The following is a 13,581-nucleotide window of genomic DNA, read 5'->3' as shown; positions in this document are numbered from 1 at the left end:
CGAGGTCTGTGAATCAACAGATACATCCACATGCCAATTACTTTAGTGTTTTTAGGAGAATTCACTTTCTTGGAACGAGTCTGCATGAAACCATCTTCAGGGCCTGGACAATTTCATGGCAAAACGGCACCTCTCAACATTGCAGCCAAGACAATATAACAACTTTTTCTGCCCGGTTTCGAACCGGGGACCTTTCGCGTGTGAGGCGAACGTGATAACCACTACACTACAGAAACAGATGTCTACAGTTGATTCTTCTGTGATGAAATTTCTCAAAACAGGCTATTCCAAGGGCCTCTGGTTTTAGATTTCTTTCATGCAACCTTCCCAGACAGCCCTAGCTGAACGCTTGTATATGCCATGCAAGTTCAGCATTTTTGCAAAATGCTTAAAGAGAAATGTTTCCTAGTTGCTCAGGCAGGGCAAGGTTAAAAGCATGAGACTCTAGCAAATATTCATCCACTACTGCAAAGAGAAAATTGATATTGGCTTTGAAATGCATACTGCAATACTACTTTAAAAAAGCACCAATGAAAGGGCTCGTCCGGGATTTGAACCCAGGACCTCTCGCACCCAAAGCGAGAATCATACCCCTAGACCAACGAGCCTTCGAAAGGCCCGCACCTCTGAAAAGCTAATACCAGCTCTAAGCACGCAATGAAGATCATGCTGGGGACTTTTTCATGCTTGGTCTGTGAATATACATGAAATTCAGTGTCAACTTACCCTTTCTCAAATGATATCACTATCATTTATAAGTGTCCCCTTTTATTTTGTCCCAGCTTTGGACACGTCTTACAGAAAGTCAGCACTTATTTATCTATTTCTGCATTGGCTAGACCCTAAAGAGAAAGAATAAAAAGCTGTTCATAGCAACATAAGAAACACATGTTGCATTTTCTCTCAAATGCTTATTCCCTTTGTGCAAATCGGAATGCCAAGGTGAATAACTGGGCCACAGATTCTGGCTAATTATCTTTCCCTTGAATGCAAGTAGCAATAAAAACGGCCTAATGCAGGACTAAAGCATTCCTTGCAAGCCTCTAACATCATAACATAACTGAGCTGCTGGTAGCAAGCTAAGCAATACCTTCCCAAAATGAGAAGTACATGTGCTAATCCGCTCAATCAGCGCTCGATCAGGTTGCGATCAGGCGAGATATAGAAAAGGTGGAAAGGGTCCAAATGGCTGTCCCTTCCTTTTCAGGGTGGGTCCTTCTGACTATCATAGGATTGCTTGTAAGAGTGGCCAGGGTCAGAGAAAAAACTTTCAACCCTTCTTAGTGTTCTATCCAGAAGCAGGCATTTTCTGTGCCTTTAATTTCAGGCTTTTCCCAGCAGTCTCTGTTCTGCCTATGTACATTAACAAAAGCAGTGCTTATTCATCACTTACTCTAATGTCCTTACTGTCCAGAAAGCTCTGCCTAAGTATGCTTTTTTTCTTTTTCAGTGAAATTCTAAATGTTTTTACTGCCTAGTCTATGGCAGTAGAATGCTGCTTATGATGCCACATTTTGTTGAATCACCAAGGTACAACTACAGAGGAATATATGAGTCTGAACGACATGGAACTCTTAGCTAACACATCACAATGTGTGATGCTTGCCAACCAAGCACTAGATTCTGGAGCGCTGATGATCAGAACATTCTGCTCCTGAAGGAAAGGAAAGACAGCTTGATGGAAAATAAAGTCTCAGTTTATAGTAACGCTCTCTCTCTCCCAATATCTATCTATCTATCTATCTATCTATCTATCTATCTATCTATCTATCTATCTATCTATCTATCTATCTATCTATCTATCTATCTATCTATCTATCTATCTATCTATCTATCTATCTATCTATCTATCTATCTATCTATCTATCTATCTATCTATCTATCTATCTATCTATCTATCTTTATATATGGATACCTGCGTACACATACATATAGATATGCCATGCATTCCTTTAGATTTGTTCCAACCTCTTACCATTTATTTGAGAATCCCTACTTTTCAAGTGACTGCAAATGAAGTCATTTCCGGCACTTTTTGGCCGGTGCAAGGTAACAAAAACACATGACAACTTTTAATAAAAATCATTGGTCTCTTTGTTAACGCGCACTGTCAAACATGGGGCTTTCACACGTCAGGTAAACATGATAACCAATACACAACAGAAGCAGATGTAGATTGCTTATCAATGCCGGGATAGAACAGTTGTGAATTGAGTAGAAGAAGGGCCCCTGAATTGATACTTATTATATACAGCCTGTAAGATAATGAAAAATGCAGGCTAGGAAAGGAGATGCAAATATCAATGTATTAGAAAAATACATAAAGAGGAGTGATTTGCTTTTATTCATTCAAGGCTAGAAAAAATCAACATACTATTGCAAGCATTCATACACCACCAAATAGAAATAAACAATTCTGACATTAAACTTAAAGGTGACGATGCATTTGTATCATCACCTTGAGAAGGGTCACCGAGGAATTGAGCCCAGGGCTTCTGCACTTAAACACCAGAAACACTCCACTAAACTAAGATGCCTGTTGGTGCCAACAATTCCCAAAGTTAATGCGTGTTCTAGGTGAGCAATGAACAGAATGCAGGGCTCTTTTCAAAGCGAGGTCTGTGAATCAACAGATACATCCACATGCCAATTACTTTAGTGTTTTTAGGAGAATTCACTTTCTTGGAACGAGTCTGCATGAAACCATCTTCAGGGCCTGGACAATTTCATGGCAAAACGGCACCTCTCAACATTGCAGCCAAGACAATATAACAACTTTTTCTGCCCGGTTTCGAACCGGGGACCTTTCGCGTGTGAGGCGAACGTGATAACCACTACACTACAGAAACAGATGTCTACAGTTGATTCTTCTGTGATGAAATTTCTCAAAACAGGCTATTCCAAGGGCCTCTGGTTTTAGATTTCTTTCATGCAACCTTCCCAGACAGCCCTAGCTGAACGCTTGTATATGCCATGCAAGTTCAGCATTTTTGCAAAATGCTTAAAGAGAAATGTTTCCTAGTTGCTCAGGCAGGGCAAGGTTAAAAGCATGAGACTCTAGCAAATATTCATCCACTACTGCAAAGAGAAAATTGATATTGGCTTTGAAATGCATACTGCAATACTACTTTAAAAAAGCACCAATGAAAGGGCTCGTCCGGGATTTGAACCCAGGACCTCTCGCACCCAAAGCGAGAATCATACCCCTAGACCAACGAGCCTTCGAAAGGCCCGCACCTCTGAAAAGCTAATACCAGCTCTAAGCACGCAATGAAGATCATGCTGGGGACTTTTTCATGCTTGGTCTGTGAATATACATGAAATTCAGTGTCAACTTACCCTTTCTCAAATGATATCACTATCATTTATAAGTGTCCCCTTTTATTTTGTCCCAGCTTTGGACACGTCTTACAGAAAGTCAGCACTTATTTATCTATTTCTGCATTGGCTAGACCCTAAAGAGAAAGAATAAAAAGCTGTTCATAGCAACATAAGAAACACATGTTGCATTTTCTCTCAAATGCTTATTCCCTTTGTGCAAATCGGAATGCCAAGGTGAATAACTGGGCCACAGATTCTGGCTAATTATCTTTCCCTTGAATGCAAGTAGCAATAAAAACGGCCTAATGCAGGACTAAAGCATTCCTTGCAAGCCTCTAACATCATAACATAACTGAGCTGCTGGTAGCAAGCTAAGCAATACCTTCCCAAAATGAGAAGTACATGTGCTAATCCGCTCAATCAGCGCTCGATCAGGTTGCGATCAGGCGAGATATAGAAAAGGTGGAAAGGGTCCAAATGGCTGTCCCTTCCTTTTCAGGGTGGGTCCTTCTGACTATCATAGGATTGCTTGTAAGAGTGGCCAGGGTCAGAGAAAAAACTTTCAACCCTTCTTAGTGTTCTATCCAGAAGCAGGCATTTTCTGTGCCTTTAATTTCAGGCTTTTCCCAGCAGTCTCTGTTCTGCCTATGTACATTAACAAAAGCAGTGCTTATTCATCACTTACTCTAATGTCCTTACTGTCCAGAAAGCTCTGCCTAAGTATGCTTTTTTTCTTTTTCAGTGAAATTCTAAATGTTTTTACTGCCTAGTCTATGGCAGTAGAATGCTGCTTATGATGCCACATTTTGTTGAATCACCAAGGTACAACTACAGAGGAATATATGAGTCTGAACGACATGGAACTCTTAGCTAACACATCACAATGTGTGATGCTTGCCAACCAAGCACTAGATTCTGGAGCGCTGATGATCAGAACATTCTGCTCCTGAAGGAAAGGAAAGACAGCTTGATGGAAAATAAAGTCTCAGTTTATAGTAACGCTCTCTCTCTCCCAATATCTATCTATCTATCTATCTATCTATCTATCTATCTATCTATCTATCTATCTATCTATCTATCTATCTATCTATCTATCTATCTATCTATCTATCTATCTATCTATCTATCTATCTATCTATCTATCTATCTATCTATCTATCTATCTATCTATCTATCTATCTATCTATCTATCTATCTTTATATATGGATACCTGCGTACACATACATATAGATATGCCATGCATTCCTTTAGATTTGTTCCAACCTCTTACCATTTATTTGAGAATCCCTACTTTTCAAGTGACTGCAAATGAAGTCATTTCCGGCACTTTTTGGCCGGTGCAAGGTAACAAAAACACATGACAACTTTTAATAAAAATCATTGGTCTCTTTGTTAACGCGCACTGTCAAACATGGGGCTTTCACACGTCAGGTAAACATGATAACCAATACACAACAGAAGCAGATGTAGATTGCTTATCAATGCCGGGATAGAACAGTTGTGAATTGAGTAGAAGAAGGGCCCCTGAATTGATACTTATTATATACAGCCTGTAAGATAATGAAAAATGCAGGCTAGGAAAGGAGATGCAAATATCAATGTATTAGAAAAATACATAAAGAGGAGTGATTTGCTTTTATTCATTCAAGGCTAGAAAAAATCAACATACTATTGCAAGCATTCATACACCACCAAATAGAAATAAACAATTCTGACATTAAACTTAAAGGTGACGATGCATTTGTATCATCACCTTGAGAAGGGTCACCGAGGAATTGAGCCCAGGGCTTCTGCACTTAAACACCAGAAACACTCCACTAAACTAAGATGCCTGTTGGTGCCAACAATTCCCAAAGTTAATGCGTGTTCTAGGTGAGCAATGAACAGAATGCAGGGCTCTTTTCAAAGCAAGGTCTGTGAATCAACAGATACATCCACATGCCAATTACTTTAGTGTTTTTAAGAGAATTCACTTTCTTGGAACGAGTCTGCATGAAACCATCTTCAGGGCCTGGACAATTTCATGGCAAAACGGCACCTCTCAACATTGCAGCCAAGACAATATAACAACTGTTTCTGCCCGGTTTCGAAACGGGGACCTTTCGCGTGTGAGGCGAACGTGATAACCACTACACTACAGAAACAGATGTCTACAGTTGATTCTTCTGTGATGAAACTTCTCAAAACAGGCTATTCCAAGGGCCTCTGGTTTTAGATTTCTTTCATGCAACCTTCCCAGACAGCCCTAGCTGAACGCTTGTATATGCCATGCAAGTTCAGCATTTTTGCAAAATGCTTAAAGAGAAATGTTTCCTATTTGCTCAGGCAGGGCAAGGTTAAAAGCATGAGACTCTAGCAAATATTCATCCACTACTGCAAAGAGAAAATTGATATTGGCTTTGAAATGCATACTGCAATACTACTTTAAAAAAGCACCAATGAAAGGGCTCGTCCGGGATTTGAACCCGGGACCTCTCGCACCCAAAGCGAGAATCATACCCCTAGACCAACGAGCCTTCGAAAGGCCCGCACCTCTGAAAAGCTAATACCAGCTCTAAGCACGCAATGAAGATCATGCTGGGGACTTTTTCATGCTTGGTCTGTGAATATACATGAAATTCAGTGTCAACTTACCCTTTCTCAAATGATATCACTATCATTTATAAGTGTCCCCTTTTATTTTGTCCCAGCATTGGACACGTCTTACAGAAAGTCAGCACTTATTTATCTATTTCTGCATTGGCTAGACCCTAAAGAGAAAGAATAAAAAGCTGTTCATAGCAACATAAGAAACACATGTTGCATTTTCTCTCAAATGCTTATTCCCTTTGTGCAAATCGGAATGCCAAGGTGAATAAATGGGCCACAGATTCTGGCTAATTATCTTTCCCTTGAATGCAAGTAGCAATAAAAACGGCCTAATGCAGGACTAAAGCATTCCATGCAAGCCTCTAACATCATAACATAACTGAGCTGCTGGTAGCAAGCTAAGCAATACCTTCCCAAAATGAGAAGTACATGTGCTAATCCGCTCAATCAGGCTCGATCAGGCGAGATATAGAAAAGGTGGAAAGGGTCCAAATGGCTGTCCCTTCCTTTTTAGTGTGGGTCCTTCTGACTATCATAGGATTGCTTGTAAGAGTGGCCAGGGTCAGAGAAAAAACTTTCAACCCTTCTTAGTGTTCTATCCAGAAGCAGGCATTTTCTGTGCCTTTAATTTCAGGCTTTTCCCAGCAATCTCTGTTCTGCCTATGTAAATTAACAAAAGCAGTGCTTATTCATCACTTACTCTAATGTCCTTACTGTCCAGAAAGCTCTGCCTAAGTATGCTTTTTTTCTTTTTCAGTGAAATTCTAAATGTTTTTTCCGCCCAGTCTATGGCAGTAGAATGCTGCTTATGATGCCACATTTTGTTGAATCACCAAGGTACAACTACAGAGGAATATATGAGTCTGAACGACATGGAACTCTTAGCTAACACATCACAATGTGTGATGCTTGCCAACCAAGCACTAGATTCTGGAGCGCTGATGATCAGAACATTCTGCTCCTGAAGGAAAGGAAAGACAGCTTGATGGAAAATAAAGTCTCAGTTTATAGTAACGCTCTCTCTCTCCCAATATCTATCTATCTATCTATCTATCTATCTATCTATCTATCTATCTATCTATCTATCTATCTATCTATCTATCTATCTATCTATCTATCTATCTATCTATCTATCTATCTATCTATCTATCTATCTATCTATCTATCTATCTATCTATCTATCTATCTATCTTTATATATGGATACCTGCGTACACATACATATAGATATGCCATGCATTCCTTTAGATTTGTTCCAACCTCTTACCATTTATTTGAGAATCCCTACTTTTCAAGTGACTGCAAATGAAGTCATTTCCGGCACTTTTTGGCCGGTGCAAGGTAACAAAAACACATGACAACTTTTAATAAAAATCATTGGTCTCTTTGTTAACGCGCACTGTCAAACATGGGGCTTTCACACGTCAGGTAAACATGATAACCAATACACAACAGAAGCAGATGTAGATTGCTTATCAATGCCGGGATAGAACAGTTGTGAATTGAGTAGAAGAAGGGCCCCTGAATTGATACTTATTATATACAGCCTGTAAGATAATGAAAAATGCAGGCTAGGAAAGGAGAAGCAAATATCAATGTATTAGAAAAATACATAAAGAGGAGTGATTTGCTTTTATTCATTCAAGGCTAGAAAAAATCAACATACTATTGCAAGCATTCATACACCACCAAATAGAAATAAACAATTCTGACATTAAACGTAAAGGTGACGATGCATTTGTATCATCACCTTGAGAAGGGTCACCGAGGAATTGAGCCCAGGGCTTCTGCACTTAAACACCAGAAACACTCCACTAAACTAAGATGCCTGTTGGTGCCAACAATTCCCAAAGTTAATGCGTGTTCTAGGTGAGCAATGAAGAGAATGCAGGGCTCTTTTCAAAGCGAGGTCTGTGAATCAACAGATACATCCACATGCCAATTACTTTAGTGTTTTTAGGAGAATTCACTTTCTTGGAACGAGTCTGCATGAAACCATCTTCAGGGCCTGGACAATTTCATGGCAAAACGGCACCTCTCAACATTGCAGCCAAGACAATATAACAACTTTTTCTGCCCGGTTTCGAACCGGGGACCTTTCGCGTGTGAGGCGAACGTGATAACCACTACACTACAGAAACAGATGTCTACAGTTGATTCTTCTGTGATGAAATTTCTCAAAACAGGCTATTCCAAGGGCCTCTGGTTTTAGATTTCTTTCATGCAACCTTCCCAGACAGCCCTAGCTGAACGCTTGTATATGCCATGCAAGTTCAGCATTTTTGCAAAATGCTTAAAGAGAAATGTTTCCTAGTTGCTCAGGCAGGGCAAGGTTAAAAGCATGAGACTCTAGCAAATATTCATCCACTACTGCAAAGAGAAAATTGATATTGGCTTTGAAATGCATACTGCAATACTACTTTAAAAAAGCACCAATGAAAGGGCTCGTCCGGGATTTGAACCCGGGACCTCTCGCACCCAAAGCGAGAATCATACCCCTAGACCAACGAGCCTTCGAAAGGCCCGCACCTCTGAAAAGCTAATACCAGCTCTAAGCACGCAATGAAGATCATGCTGGGGACTTTTTCATGCTTGGTCTGTGAATATACATGAAATTCAGTGTCAACTTACCCTTTCTCAAATGATATCACTATCATTTATAAGTGTCCCCTTTTATTTTGTCCCAGCTTTGGACACGTCTTACAGAAAGTCAGCACTTATTTATCTATTTCTGCATTGGCTAGACCCTAAAGAGAAAGAATAAAAAGCTGTTCATAGCAACATAAGAAACACATGTTGCATTTTCTCTCAAATGCTTATTCCCTTTGTGCAAATCGGAATGCCAAGGTGAATAACTGGGCCACAGATTCTGGCTAATTATCTTTCCCTTGAATGCAAGTAGCAATAAAAACGGCCTAATGCAGGACTAAAGCATTCCTTGCAAGCCTCTAACATCATAACATAACTGAGCTGCTGGTAGCAAGCTAAGCAATACCTTCCCAAAATGAGAAGTACATGTGCTAATCCGCTCAATCAGCGCTCGATCAGGTTGCGATCAGGCGAGATATAGAAAAGGTGGAAAGGGTCCAAATGGCTGTCCCTTCCTTTTCAGGGTGGCTCCTTCTGACTATCATAGGATTGCTTGTAAGAGTGGCCAGGGTCAGAGAAAAAACTTTCAACCCTTCTTAGTGTTCTATCCAGAAGCAGGCATTTTCTGTGCCTTTAATTTCAGGCTTTTCCCAGCAGTCTCTGTTCTGCCTATGTAAATTAACAAAAGCAGTGCTTATTCATCACTTACTCTAATGTCCTTACTGTCCAGAAAGCTCTGCCTAAGTATGCTTTTTTTCTTTTTCAGTGAAATTCTAAATGTTTTTACTGCCCAGTCTATGGCAGTAGAATGCTGCTTATGATGCCACATTTTGTTGAATCACCAAGGTACAACTACAGAGGAATATATGAGTCTGAACGACATGGAACTCTTAGCTAACACATCACAATGTGTGATGCTTGCCAACCAAGCACTAGATTCTGGAGCGCTGATGATCAGAACATTCTGCTCCTGAAGGAAAGGAAAGACAGCTTGATGGAAAATAAAGTCTCAGTTTATAGTAACGCTCTCTCTCTCCCAATATCTATCTATCTATCTATCTATCTATCTATCTATCTATCTATCTATCTATCTATCTATCTATCTATCTATCTATCTATCTATCTATCTATCTATCTATCTATCTATCTATCTATCTATCTATCTATCTATCTATCTATCTATCTATCTATCTATCTATCTATCTATCTATCTATCTATCTATCTATCTATCTATCTATCTATCTATCTATCTATCTATCTTTATATATGGATACCTGCGTACACATACATATAGATATGCCATGCATTCCTTTAGATTTGTTCCAACCTCTTACCATTTATTTGAGAATCCCTACTTTTCAAGTGACTGCAAATGAAGTCATTTCCGGCACTTTTTGGCCGGTGCAAGGTAACAAAAACACATGACAACTTTTAATAAAAATCATTGGTCTCTTTGTTAACGCGCACTGTCAAACATGGGGCTTTCACACGTCAGGTAAACATGATAACCAATACACAACAGAAGCAGATGTAGATTGCTTATCAATGCCGGGATAGAACAGTTGTGAATTGAGTAGAAGAAGGGCCCCTGAATTGATACTTATTATATACAGCCTGTAAGATAATGAAAAATGCAGGCTAGGAAAGGAGATGCAAATATCAATGTATTAGAAAAATACATAAAGAGGAGTGATTTGCTTTTATTCATTCAAGGCTAGAAAAAATCAACATACTATTGCAAGCATTCATACACCACCAAATAGAAATAAACAATTCTGACATTAAACGTAAAGGTGACGATGCATTTGTATCATCACCTTGAGAAGGGTCACCGAGGAATTGAGCCCAGGGCTTCTGCACTTAAACACCAGAAACACTCCACTAAACTAAGATGCCTGTTGGTGCCAACAATTCCCAAAGTTAATGCGTGTTCTAGGTGAGCAATGAACAGAATGCAGGGCTCTTTTCAAAGCGAGGTCTGTGAATCAACAGATACATCCACATGCCAATTACTTTAGTGTTTTTAGGAGAATTCACTTTCTTGGAACGAGTCTGCATGAAACCATCTTCAGGGCCTGGACAATTTCATGGCAAAACGGCACCTCTCAACATTGCAGCCAAGACAATATAACAACTTTTTCTGCCCGGTTTCGAACCGGGGACCTTTCGCGTGTGAGGCGAACGTGATAACTACTACACTACAGAAACAGATGTCTACAGTTGATTCTTCTGTGATGAAATTTCTCAAAACAGGCTATTCCAAGGGCCTCTGGTTTTAGATTTCTTTCATGCAACCTTCCCAGACAGCCCTAGCTGAACGCTTGTATATGCCATGCAAGTTCAGCATTTTTGCAAAATGCTTAAAGAGAAATGTTTCCTAGTTGCTCAGGCAGGGCAAGGTTAAAAGCATGAGACTCTAGCAAATATTCATCCACTACTGCAAAGAGAAAATTGATATTGGCTTTGAAATGCATACTGCAATACTACTTTAAAAAAGCACCAATGAAAGGGCTCGTCCGGGATTTGAACCCAGGACCTCTCGCACCCAAAGCGAGAATCATACCCCTAGACCAACGAGCCTTCGAAAGGCCCGCACCTCTGAAAAGCTAATACCAGCTCTAAGCACGCAATGAAGATCATGCTGGGGACTTTTTCATGCTTGGTCTGTGAATATACATGAAATTCAGTGTCAACTTACCCTTTCTCAAATGATATCACTATCATTTATAAGTGTCCCCTTTTATTTTGTCCCAGCTTTGGACACGTCTTACAGAAAGTCAGCACTTATTTATCTATTTCTGCATTGGCCAGACCCTAAAGAGAAAGAATAAAAAGCTGTTCATAGCAACATAAGAAACACATGTTGCATTTTCTCTCAAATGCTTATTCCCTTTGTGCAAATCGGAATGCCAAGGTGAATAACTGGGCCACAGATTCTGGCTAATTATCTTTCCCTTGAATGCAAGTAGCAATAAAAACGGCCTAATGCAGGACTAAAGCATTCCTTGCAAGCCTCTAACATCATAACATAACTGAGCTGCTGGTAGCAAGCTAAGCAATACCTTCCCAAAATGAGAAGTACATGTGCTAATCCGCTCAATCAGCGCTCGATCAGGTTGCGATCAGGCGAGATATAGAAAAGGTGGAAAGGGTCCAAATGGCTGTCCCTTCCTTTTCAGGGTGGGTCCTTCTGACTATCATAGGATTGCTTGTAAGAGTGGCCAGGGTCAGAGAAAAAACTTTCAACCCTTCTTAGTGTTCTATCCAGAAGCAGGCATTTTCTGTGCCTTTAATTTCAGGCTTTTCCCAGCAGTCTCTGTTCTGCCTATGTAAATTAACAAAAGCAGTGCTTATTCATCACTTACTCTAATGTCCTTACTGTCCAGAAAGCTCTGCCTAAGTATGCTTTTTTTCTTTTTCAGTGAAATTCTAAATGTTTTTACTGCCCAGTCTATGGCAGTAGAATGCTGCTTATGATGCCACATTTTGTTGAATCACCAAGGTACAACTACAGAGGAATATATGAGTCTGAACGACATGGAACTCTTAGCTAACACATCACAATGTGTGATGCTTGCCAACCAAGCACTAGATTCTGGAGCGCTGATGATCAGAACATTCTGCTCCTGAAGGAAAGGAAAGACAGCTTGATGGAAAATAAAGTCTCAGTTTATAGTAACGCTCTCTCTCTCCCAATATCTATCTATCTATCTATCTATCTATCTATCTATCTATCTATCTATCTATCTATCTATCTATCTATCTATCTATCTATCTATCTATCTATCTATCTATCTATCTATCTATCTATCTATCTATCTATCTATCTATCTATCTATCTATCTATCTATCTATCTTTATATATGGATACCTGCGTACACATACATATAGATATGCCATGCATTCCTTTAGATTTGTTCCAACCTCTTACCATTTATTTGAGAATCCCTACTTTTCAAGTGACTGCAAATGAAGTCATTTCCGGCACTTTTTGGCCGGTGCAAGGTAACAAAAACACATGACAACTTTTAATAAAAATCATTGGTCTCTTTGTTAACGCGCACTGTCAAACATGGGGCTTTCACACGTCAGGTAAACATGATAACCAATACACAACAGAAGCAGATGTAGATTGCTTATCAATGCCGGGATAGAACAGTTGTGAATTGAGTAGAAGAAGGGCCCCTGAATTGATACTTATTATATACAGCCTGTAAGATAATGAAAAATGCAGGCTAGGAAAGGAGATGCAAATATCAATGTATTAGAAAAATACATAAAGAGGAGTGATTTGCTTTTATTCATTCAAGGCTAGAAAAAATCAACATACTATTGCAAGCATTCATACACCACCAAATAGAAATAAACAATTCTGACATTAAACTTAAAGGTGACGATGCATTTGTATCATCACCTTGAGAAGGGTCACCGAGGAATTGAGCCCAGGGCTTCTGCACTTAAACACCAGAAACACTCCACTAAACTAAGATGCCTGTTGGTGCCAACAATTCCCAAAGTTAATGCGTGTTCTAGGTGAGCAATGAACAGAATGCAGGGCTCTTTTCAAAGCAAGGTCTGTGAATCAACAGATACATCCACATGCCAATTACTTTAGTGTTTTTAAGAGAATTCACTTTCTTGGAACGAGTCTGCATGAAACCATCTTCAGGGCCTGGACAATTTCATGGCAAAACGGCACCTCTCAACATTGCAGCCAAGACAATATAACAACTGTTTCTGCCCGGTTTCGAAACGGGGACCTTTCGCGTGTGAGGCGAACGTGATAACCACTACACTACAGAAACAGATGTCTACAGTTGATTCTTCTGTGATGAAACTTCTCAAAACAGGCTATTCCAAGGGCCTCTGGTTTTAGATTTCTTTCATGCAACCTTCCCAGACAGCCCTAGCTGAACGCTTGTATATGCCATGCAAGTTCAGCATTTTTGCAAAATGCTTAAAGAGAAATGTTTCCTATTTGCTCAGGCAGGGCAAGGTTAAAAGCATGAGACTCTAGCAAATATTCATCCACTACTGCAAAGAGAAAATTGATATTGGCTTTGAAATGCATACTGCAATAC

At 39.7% G+C, this 13,581-nt stretch overlaps 7 non-coding genes across 7 annotated transcripts; all 7 read right to left on the bottom strand.

Annotated features, from left to right (window-relative positions):
- Nucleotides 1-163: 163 nt before the first annotated feature.
- Nucleotides 164-236, bottom strand: TRNAV-CAC (transfer RNA valine (anticodon CAC)). The gene has a single exon. It is a non-coding gene; the product is annotated as a tRNA-Val (tRNA).
- Nucleotides 237-2,776: 2,540 nt separating this feature from the next.
- Nucleotides 2,777-2,849, bottom strand: TRNAV-CAC (transfer RNA valine (anticodon CAC)). Its single transcript has one exon. It is a non-coding gene; the product is annotated as a tRNA-Val (tRNA).
- A 2,544-nt stretch (nucleotides 2,850-5,393) lies between these two features.
- TRNAV-CAC (transfer RNA valine (anticodon CAC)) lies at nucleotides 5,394-5,466 on the bottom strand. Its single transcript has one exon. It is a non-coding gene; the product is annotated as a tRNA-Val (tRNA).
- Nucleotides 5,467-5,766: 300 nt separating this feature from the next.
- On the bottom strand, nucleotides 5,767-5,838 carry TRNAP-UGG (transfer RNA proline (anticodon UGG)). The gene has a single exon. It is a non-coding gene; the product is annotated as a tRNA-Pro (tRNA).
- Nucleotides 5,839-7,978: 2,140 nt separating this feature from the next.
- Nucleotides 7,979-8,051, bottom strand: TRNAV-CAC (transfer RNA valine (anticodon CAC)). The gene has a single exon. It is a non-coding gene; the product is annotated as a tRNA-Val (tRNA).
- Nucleotides 8,052-8,351: 300 nt separating this feature from the next.
- TRNAP-UGG (transfer RNA proline (anticodon UGG)) lies at nucleotides 8,352-8,423 on the bottom strand. Its single transcript has one exon. It is a non-coding gene; the product is annotated as a tRNA-Pro (tRNA).
- A 4,809-nt stretch (nucleotides 8,424-13,232) lies between these two features.
- Nucleotides 13,233-13,305, bottom strand: TRNAV-CAC (transfer RNA valine (anticodon CAC)). The gene has a single exon. It is a non-coding gene; the product is annotated as a tRNA-Val (tRNA).
- Between the last annotated feature and the right edge of the window lie 276 nt (nucleotides 13,306-13,581).

Source organism: Lissotriton vulgaris, unplaced genomic scaffold (genome assembly GCF_964263255.1).
Source record: "Lissotriton vulgaris unplaced genomic scaffold, aLisVul1.2 SCAFFOLD_595, whole genome shotgun sequence".
NCBI lineage: Eukaryota > Metazoa > Chordata > Amphibia > Caudata > Salamandridae > Lissotriton > Lissotriton vulgaris.
This window is presented reverse-complemented; position numbering and strand designations above follow the sequence as displayed.